We start from the raw sequence: 8,827 nt of genomic DNA, 5'->3' as shown, positions 1-8,827 counted from the left end.
AATCCCTCGATCCCAGCCTGGAACACCCTACTGCATCCCAAACCCCTCATCCCCAGCCCCACCCCAAAGCCTGTACCCCCAGCCGGAGCCCTCACCTCCCCCCACCCCAACCCCCTGCCCCAGCCTGGAGCCCCCTCCTGCAACCTGAACTCATTTCTGGCCCCACCCCAGAGCCCGCACCCCCAGCCAGAGCCCTCACTACGTCCCACATCCCAACCCCAATTTCCTGAGCATTCATGGCCCGCCATACAATTTCCAACCCCAGATGTGGCCCTCGGGCCAAAAGGTTTGCCCACCCCTGTGATAAGCTAATGCCACAGAAAATTTGGAACAATGAAAATTCATTTCAGTTAGAAAACTGGCCGAACAATACTGCCTTGGAAACGCTCATGAATTCATTTTTCAAGCAGTTCCAAAAATAACACATTACATTTATATAATGCCTTTCAGTCAAACTATGAAACAGGATCATCCAATTCACCAGGGAAATGCAGGCACTGAAATGCTACCACTGTTTAATAGTGATACTACACAAGAGTTTAAGGTAGGAAGGGAAAAACGGCATATCCATATATGGCCTTTTTCACTCAAAAATATTGCTTTTATGAATGAAAAAACCATGGAATTCCATAAGTTTTTTTGTGAAATTAGGCAATTTATGTGAAATTGAAATGAAATACAAAATCCTCACATTCTTGGTTTGTACTTTACTTTTCAAATGGTGTCACAGCATCAACTCACCCTTATATTTGTGAATTTTATCAAATATGTGATTTTTATATAGCTTATTTTTTGTTCCAGTCACTCAGAACGTTGCACAGTGACTGTCCAGATTGTGGTCAGATGATTGATTATTAGAGCTGATTGGGAATTTTTCAACACAAATTTGGTTTTTTTGTTTGTTTGTTTGGAAAATGCTAGATCAAAACTGAGTTTTTTCCCCAGGAAAAATTTCCACAAATGTTTTGTCTCAAAAACATTTTGAACAAAAAGAAGGTTCAAAATTGACAACAATCATTTTGCTTTGAAATTTTCTAAACCAAAAATTCTGGTTTTCCAGTTTGAAATGATTTTTCATTTTTTAAGTTACGCCAATTACAGTAAAAAAAATTTTTTTTTTAATTATTTAAACAAAACTTTGATTGGCCTGAACAAAAAAATTTTTTTTCTGGATTTTTGGTTCATGAAAACTTTCAAGATTTTGTTCAACCATGGGGTCTTGTTCAACTACAAATTTGGGAGATTATATTCTGCTTCATAAAATCCCCCTGACAATTTTAGGTGGCTATAGTATCTTTAGTTTCCTGTCATAAACTTTGATGTGATTGCTCTTGTGCACCCCTAAATAGAGGCTGAATTTCTGTGGTAGGTCATGTATTCCTATCTGCACATCAGTGTTACAACTGAGGATAGGTCTACACTACCCGCCTGAATCAGCGGGTAGAAATCGACCTCTCGGGGATCGATTTATCGCGTCCCGTTGGGACGCAACAATCGATCCCCGAATCGACGCTCTTACTCCACCAGCGGAGGTGGGAGTAAGCGCCGTCGACAGAAAGCCGCAGAAGTCGATTTTGCCGCCGTCCTCACAGCGGGGTAAGTCGGCTGCGATACGTCGAATTCAGCTACGTTATTCACGTAGCTGAATTTGCGTATCTTAAATCGACTCCCCCCTGTAGTGTAGATGTACCCTTACTTTTCTTCCAGGCAGGTTTTTAAGTAATTATTTTAGCTTATTGGGGTTTCTTTTTATTCTAAGAAGATTATAAAATATTGTTCTCACTAGTGTAAAATACTGTTGTGGGATGTTTATTGGGAGCATCTCTGATGACTTGGGCTAAATTCTGTGCTCATTTATAGCCGCACAACTCTTTATGGTTGCATGAGTTCAACAGCAAACAGAATCTGGCCCATTGACTCCCTGCTTATATTTCACTTCAGTCATCTCTCCCAATGTTTTGTAATCTGCTTTATAATTGGATTCAAATGTCTCTTTAATTACATTGGCTAATTTCAGCTCCTAAGTAAATAGACCACATTTTTGGGTACCCACTTAAAATTCCAGGAGACAGACAGGGCTGAAGGGCAAAATCTAGAAAGCAACATCACTACAGACTTGGAGTCATTAATTCTGTGCAGTGATAACTTTGTACTCCAAGAGCAATATTCATTATCAGTGGGAGGGGAAGCATCGTCCTTAATTAACAGTAAGACATCATCATCAGCATAAAGTCACAGTTTAATGTTCTATCTACAGCATCAGTGTGATAGTGTTGGTGTTTCCAGTTTAGATGTTGTGAAGATAATACTCTGGTTGTCTGGATGTCACCGCCACCACCGCATGAGAATGACCAAATTTTCAAAAGAGCTCAGCAGTACCCAGCATCTCTCATTTTAGACACCCCAGCAGTGGCTGGATTTTCAAAAGAGCCATAGGCCTGTTTAGATGGATGAACGGATACAGCGCTCCTTCTAAAACCCAGCTCCAACTGGGCCTGCTAAGTACTTGTGAGAACATGACTGGTTCTTTGGGAATACCTATAGTGTTATGCAAATGGCAACATGGATTGTTCAACAGTGTTGTGCGAAAAGCTTGCTTGTAACCTGCTACATGGCATTCCCCCAACTTTTCCCCTTCTAAAAAGCCATTTTCCAGTCATTACTTTAGAGAGTGTGGGTAGGGTTTTCGGGAGCACTCACTGTTGGCATAACTTTACTCCAAGTGAAGTCCATGGCTTTGGCCTAACTCTGCTCCCAGTGAAGACAATGGAAAACCTCTCATTGGCACATGGTGGCATATATCATATTGGTAGATGTGCAGGTGAACGAGCCCCTGATGGTGTGGCTGATGTGATTAGGTCCTACGATGGTGTCCCTTGAATAGATATTTGGAAAGAGTTGGCAATGGGCTTTGTTAGTGTTAGTGTTCCTAAGCCAGGAACCTATCCTTGCATCAAAGCCCGTTGCCAACTCTGTCCATGGGATTTGCAGGGAGGGGCTGCTGAGAGTAGGGGGGGGGCATGCAACATGCTGTTGGGGAGGGCAAAACTTTAAATTATGCCCCCCACTATCAGCAGGTACTAGTCATATCAGGTGTATATGCTGCCAGGCCTTGCATGTTATGTATAGTCAGTAAAAATGGTTACTGGGTCTCACCCCATCTGCGCAGTTCCTTCATATTCTGTGTGTTGTATAACAAGCAAAAGAAACAACAACAACTACATACATTTGTCCTGGAACAAGCCCTTTTATGGAGGCCTCGCCTTGCATTCACAAACGAGTTAGCTACCTCAAGTTAACTAGCAATCAATTCACTCTAGTTAAAAGGAGAAGCAAAACCATTTTAGGTGAGATTCACATAGCAGAGCCGGGTTAAGCACATTGAACTAGCACAGTAGAACGTCAAAGATACGAACACCAGAGTTACAAACTGACCCGTCAACTGGACGCCATGTGAAACCGGAAGTAACCAATCAGGCAGCAGAAGAGATTAAAAAAAAAAACGTACTGTACTGCGCCTGTATTGCCTCTGAAAGGGCGGCACATCTGGGCTGCCTGTCCCCACTCCACCCCCTCTCGTGGGGCAGCCTTACAGCAAGACCCTGGGGCCGCCAGGCCAAGGCAACCAGAGACAGCAGAACAGGAGCAATGCTGGAGTCTGCATAGCTTTCACCCCCGAGCTGTTTCCTCTCTCGCTCTCTCTCTCTCACACACACACACACACCCCTGTCCAGAGGGGGACACGCTTGCGAACTCATGCCAGGGCTGACGAGGTTTCATTTCAGAGTTACGGACCCCTCCATTCCCGAGGTGTCCGTCACTCTGAGGTTCTACCAGGGCTGGATTGTCAGAAGCGCTCAGTGCCGCCTTAGGCTCTGAAGTGAAATAGCCAGATTTCCATAGGTGCTCAGCAAATCCCACTGAGAACAGTGAGGGCTGCTGGATGCTGAGGTTGTTTGAACATGGAGCCTTACAAGTGTAGAAAAAAACAACGTGATCAGCAAGGAGGGGTCTGACTATCTCGGCCATATTCTCCTGGAGGTCTTTGAGTTTAAGCAGGACACGGTCCCATTTACAGTCATTCTCCCCAGCCAGAGGCCAACCACTAACTGATTTTTGTTGCTGTGATGTGATCCAAAGCCATGGCTTAGGCCAACGAAAACCAGATACATGCTAATTTACCCTTCCATTAATTTGTGAATGGAGGGCCCGATCCAACGCCCACCTACGTGAACGAGAACCTATCCATTGGCTTCAGCTCAGGCTCATAGTGAACTAGTTCCTTTTAGCACAGAGCATGCTTTGCAGTTCGGCTAAAGGTGACTCTGTTGAATTGCACACCCCTATTTGTGTCAGCAAATCTGTGCACATTTTAAAAAAACCTCCAAACCTCCATGTGCCATTGTTGTAGTTCGACAGTATATTGAAAAACAAATGAAACTGTAGTGTTTATTTTCAAGAGAAAATAGGTGCATCTAGTCGACTTTTGCAACAGCACCGAGCCACTCTATTTGCATGAAATGCTTGTTGTGCATATTCTGTACATGCAACTGGTTTTTTTTTTTACTTGTAAAACTTTGCTTGCTGATAGAGTACACATAATACTTGTGTAACTTTGCCAGAGTGTGGATCGCTAACTCTCATTGGGGAACACTAGCTCATGCAAATAGCCCCACCAGTTTCAGTGCAACTAGGTCCATGAAAAATTGCTCAACATTAATGAAGACTGTGCAATCTGGCATCAATGTAGGTACAGATGTGTTTTAGCTGCATTCTTAAGGGCACTATTTTTAACATTTTGGTCAAGACAGGACCAAATAGGACCCTACAGATAAATGAACAGAGATGGCTATTTGAAGGGTCTGTCTTCACTGCAGAGTTAACTCAGGCTGTTACCTGGGTGTTGCCTCTTCCTGTCCACACACAAACCCTCTCACCACAATTTGGTGGTGTGTTAAACCCAGGCTAGCTGGGGATGGGGTTAGAGCATAGGTTCTGCTTTCACTTGAACTGGAACCCACCCACTTTGCAGTGAGGACCTACCCACTTTGCAGTTCAGCTTACTGCAGGACAAAGACTCATGGGATATGCTCCCAGAAGTCCTTGCAACACACATGGAGGGTGCATAGCACCAGTGAAGACACAGTAACTTGGGTAGGACTTCGCAGGGTGGCTGCTCACACCCGGCTCAGGCCAACCTAGGTGCTCAGACTGAGGTGCTGAACACCTGGGCTAACTCTGCAGTGAAGTCATACCCACAGTGGGTGGTAACATTCATCCTACAAAGGCACATGGCTGTGGCTATAGTAATCTAGCCCTTGTAATTCATAACAAACTTTTCCCATTCCAGGTGCTAACAGGCATCAGCAAATGGATACATCAGATGTTCTTATGATTAACGTACAATTGCAATGCAAAGCTGATCCCAGCTGATGAAGATCAGTAGTCCAGTTGGAATAAGACGGTTGTTTGGTTTTGCTAGGAGAGATGGATTTACTGGTGAGGTCAATAGTATTTTTGTGATTATACTTTCAGTGACCAGAATGAATACTTACTTTGAATTCCTGATGGGGCTCAAATCCTATTTCTGCCACCACTCTGCTGTGAGGCCTATGACAACTCTCTTAGATTTTCAAAAGTCTAGTCAATTTTGGGTGACCTACATCAGATGCCTTAAAGGAGCCTGATTTTCAGAAGGTGATGAGTGACCACTCTTTGAAAATCAAGGTTGTTGAAGAGATCTCAAATTGGACACTCACAAATGGAGGCAGCCAAAAGTCACTAGTTAGTTCTGAAAATCCTGTCCTTCAACTTTCTGTGCCTCAGTTTCCCTATTTGTAACATGGGACTAATGATGTGTCATAGAAACGCAGGGCTGGAAAGGAGAGGTCATCTGGTCTACCCCTTTGCACTGAGTCGGACCACGTCCATCACCCTTTGTAAAACTCTGAGCTCTACAGCTGGAAAGAGCTATATGAAAGAGTATTAATTCATTATTATTGCTGTAACTATTGTTACTGTAACAGTGCAATGCTGTTTGATTAGGTTTGGGACAGGGGACTATAGGAGAGCATACCATTAATTCCGGGGAATTACTTGCAAGGTTATTCATTTTAATGCTCTTTGTCATGCACAAGCTCCCGTAACTGCTAGCATTTCCAAGGCAAGAAGCTGCCTTTATGGACCAGATGTCAGACAGCACTGGGGTAAATTATACTGATGTTGGGTTTGTAACGATCCCTCATTTGAAACAAAGCTCAGTTGAAAGCCCCAACAAGTTCCGAAAGGGGAGAAAGATGTTAATGTGTTTAGATTACATTAAAGTTTTAAGATTAACTAAAAGAAAGAGAAAAACCCCCGGCTACTAATGGCGAGAGAACAGTGTAGAGGCATTATTATATTACCGCTAATGCACATAAAGCAGCTCCTATTGAAAAGGGATGGCAGTTTTACATCCTATTAAATATATCAAAGCCGCACTTCAATTACAAACCCTTTTATATGCACATTTTAACAAATATGTCTTTGATAATGGAGTGCAGGAGTAGCTTTTTAAATGTTAAACCAGAGCCGTACTATGTACCACGAAGGTAGAAAAAGGAAAAACAGTGGAAGAAGGTAACTGTTTGCGGGGGGTCTATTTCAATATTTGCATCTCTTTTGTTGTCCTCAAGACTGGAGTTTACCAAGCATTTCAATCTGCACAGGAGACTGACGTCTAATAGCAAAACCAGTGAAAATAGCTCCAGGGCTGCCGTGGATTCTTCTGTGAGATGCTGTTCTGGTGCCAGGTCATTATCTTTGATAAGTTATGTCACAGCACATGCATTAATCATAATGATAATAAAAACCCATGGGTATGTTTGGCCAGGATCTTGTTTGTGAAACAAACAGTTCCATCCGCCTCTGAATCCAATCCGTTAAATCATTTTCTCTGGGGGCCCAATAGAATTCCCAGCTGGACCACGCGACAGTACAATATGCGGGATTTTCAGACCCACTGATTCACAAATGAAACTACCGTTGAGCAGCACCAGGTTCCTTGGACCACTGTGAAGAAAGCGCCGCTCAGCGTGAGGAAGGGTGACAAAATCGGATCCACAGGGAACAACAACAGGCTGGCCCCTCAGTCCACAATGGGTAGTGCTCAAAGTAAAATCTAGACTTAAGATAGGCCCAAGATGCAACATTTCAACGCAGACTTTGATCTATCTGAAAATTCATGACGGTTGGATCCTGGTTTGAGTCAGCTCAGAGTAGAGAGAGAGAGCAAGAGAGAGAGCTCAGCAGCAAAAGTTGCCTCCAGGTTCAGATTTTGTGTCCCCCCTTCCCAAAGTTCATAGATTTTTAAAGCCAGAATGGACCATTATGACCATCCACTCTAACCTCTTGTACAACACAAGAATTTCACTCAGGGATTCCTGCTGTGAGTCCAGTAACTGGTGAGTAATTTTTAGAGACATACACTCACACACAGTCTCGATTTAAAATTTTTAAGTGATGGCAAAAATCACTACATCCCCTGGATGTTATTCCAGTGGTTAGTTACAATACAGCAGTGCACAGACAATCCAGGAAGTTTTTGGAGAGTGTTGGGGACAACTGCCTGGTGCACGTGCTGGAGGAACCAACTAGGGGCCGTGCTATGTAAGATGGACACCCTTCTATTTTAGTCTTCACAAAAGCATGGCTTGAAGGACATCATGTCCATTCCCCAACGAGCCAGATCCTCAGCTTGTCTAAATGGACGTAAAAGGAACAATTCCAGCGGCCCAGATCCTGAACTGGCGTAAATAGGTACAAGCTCAAATGACACTTATGGATATACACCACTTTGTGTCAATTAAGGATGGGCCTAAAATGTCTAGAGGCTCGGGCCTTCTCTTCCACCTTCTAATCAAACGATCGCAGCTGACGAACTTTGCAGAAAAAGAGTTCCCTCGGCTGGAGACAGCAGCAGCGCCCGCAGCAGCTTTTCGTGGTGTGAAATGACAGTTCTTATGGCCAGGCTTATTTGTGCTGGGGGTTTTTTTCATTCTTTTCCAGCTGCCTCTACTAGCACCGTGGGACTCAATACAAATACAAATCACTGTGGTGATTAGCTGCAAATAATTGCTTTTTGCGACGGATTCTGTGTCCCAAGCAAACAAAGTGCTGTTTCTCACCGAGCTGTGGACAGCATGGTCCTGTACCTCACAGCTGTCCTCTGGAGCAGGGGCTCTCAGCCTTTTTCTTTCGGAGGCCCTCCCGACATGCTATAAAAACTCCACGGCCCCCCTGTATCACAACTGTTTTTCTGCAGATAAAAGCCAGGGCTGGCATGAGGGGGTAGCAAGCCGGGCCATTGCCGGGGGCCCTATGTGACAGGGGCCCCCACAAAGCTATATTTGTTAGGCTTCACCCCCAAGGAGTGGGGCTCAGAGCCCCGGGCTTCAACCCCATGCACTGGGGCTTTGGCTTTCTGCCCTGGGCCCCAGCAAGTCTAACGCTGGCCCTGCTTGGCGGACCCTCTGAAACCTGCTTGAGGCTCCCCCCAGGGGGCCCCAGACCCCTGGTTGAGAACCACTGCTCTGGAGCAATGAGCGTTTGAACAGTTGCAATGTCACTCAGAGATTTAAAGGAGATGAGCTGGATGAACTGTGTCAGGAGGCAGAGGTCCTGCTACCTGTAGTGATGGTGTATATTACCTTTCCCCATAGTTCTGCAGAATGCCATAGGGCTATTTACCAAATACGGCACTACTCGGTGTAAGTATGGCAGAAACAGGCCCAATAATTAAAGAGAGCTGTCCACTGATTCACACTAACCATCTAGCCACCATAGAGCA

Source organism: Trachemys scripta, chromosome 5 (genome assembly GCF_013100865.1).
Source record: "Trachemys scripta elegans isolate TJP31775 chromosome 5, CAS_Tse_1.0, whole genome shotgun sequence".
Classification (NCBI taxonomy): Eukaryota; Metazoa; Chordata; order Testudines; family Emydidae; genus Trachemys; species Trachemys scripta.
This window is presented reverse-complemented; position numbering follows the sequence as displayed.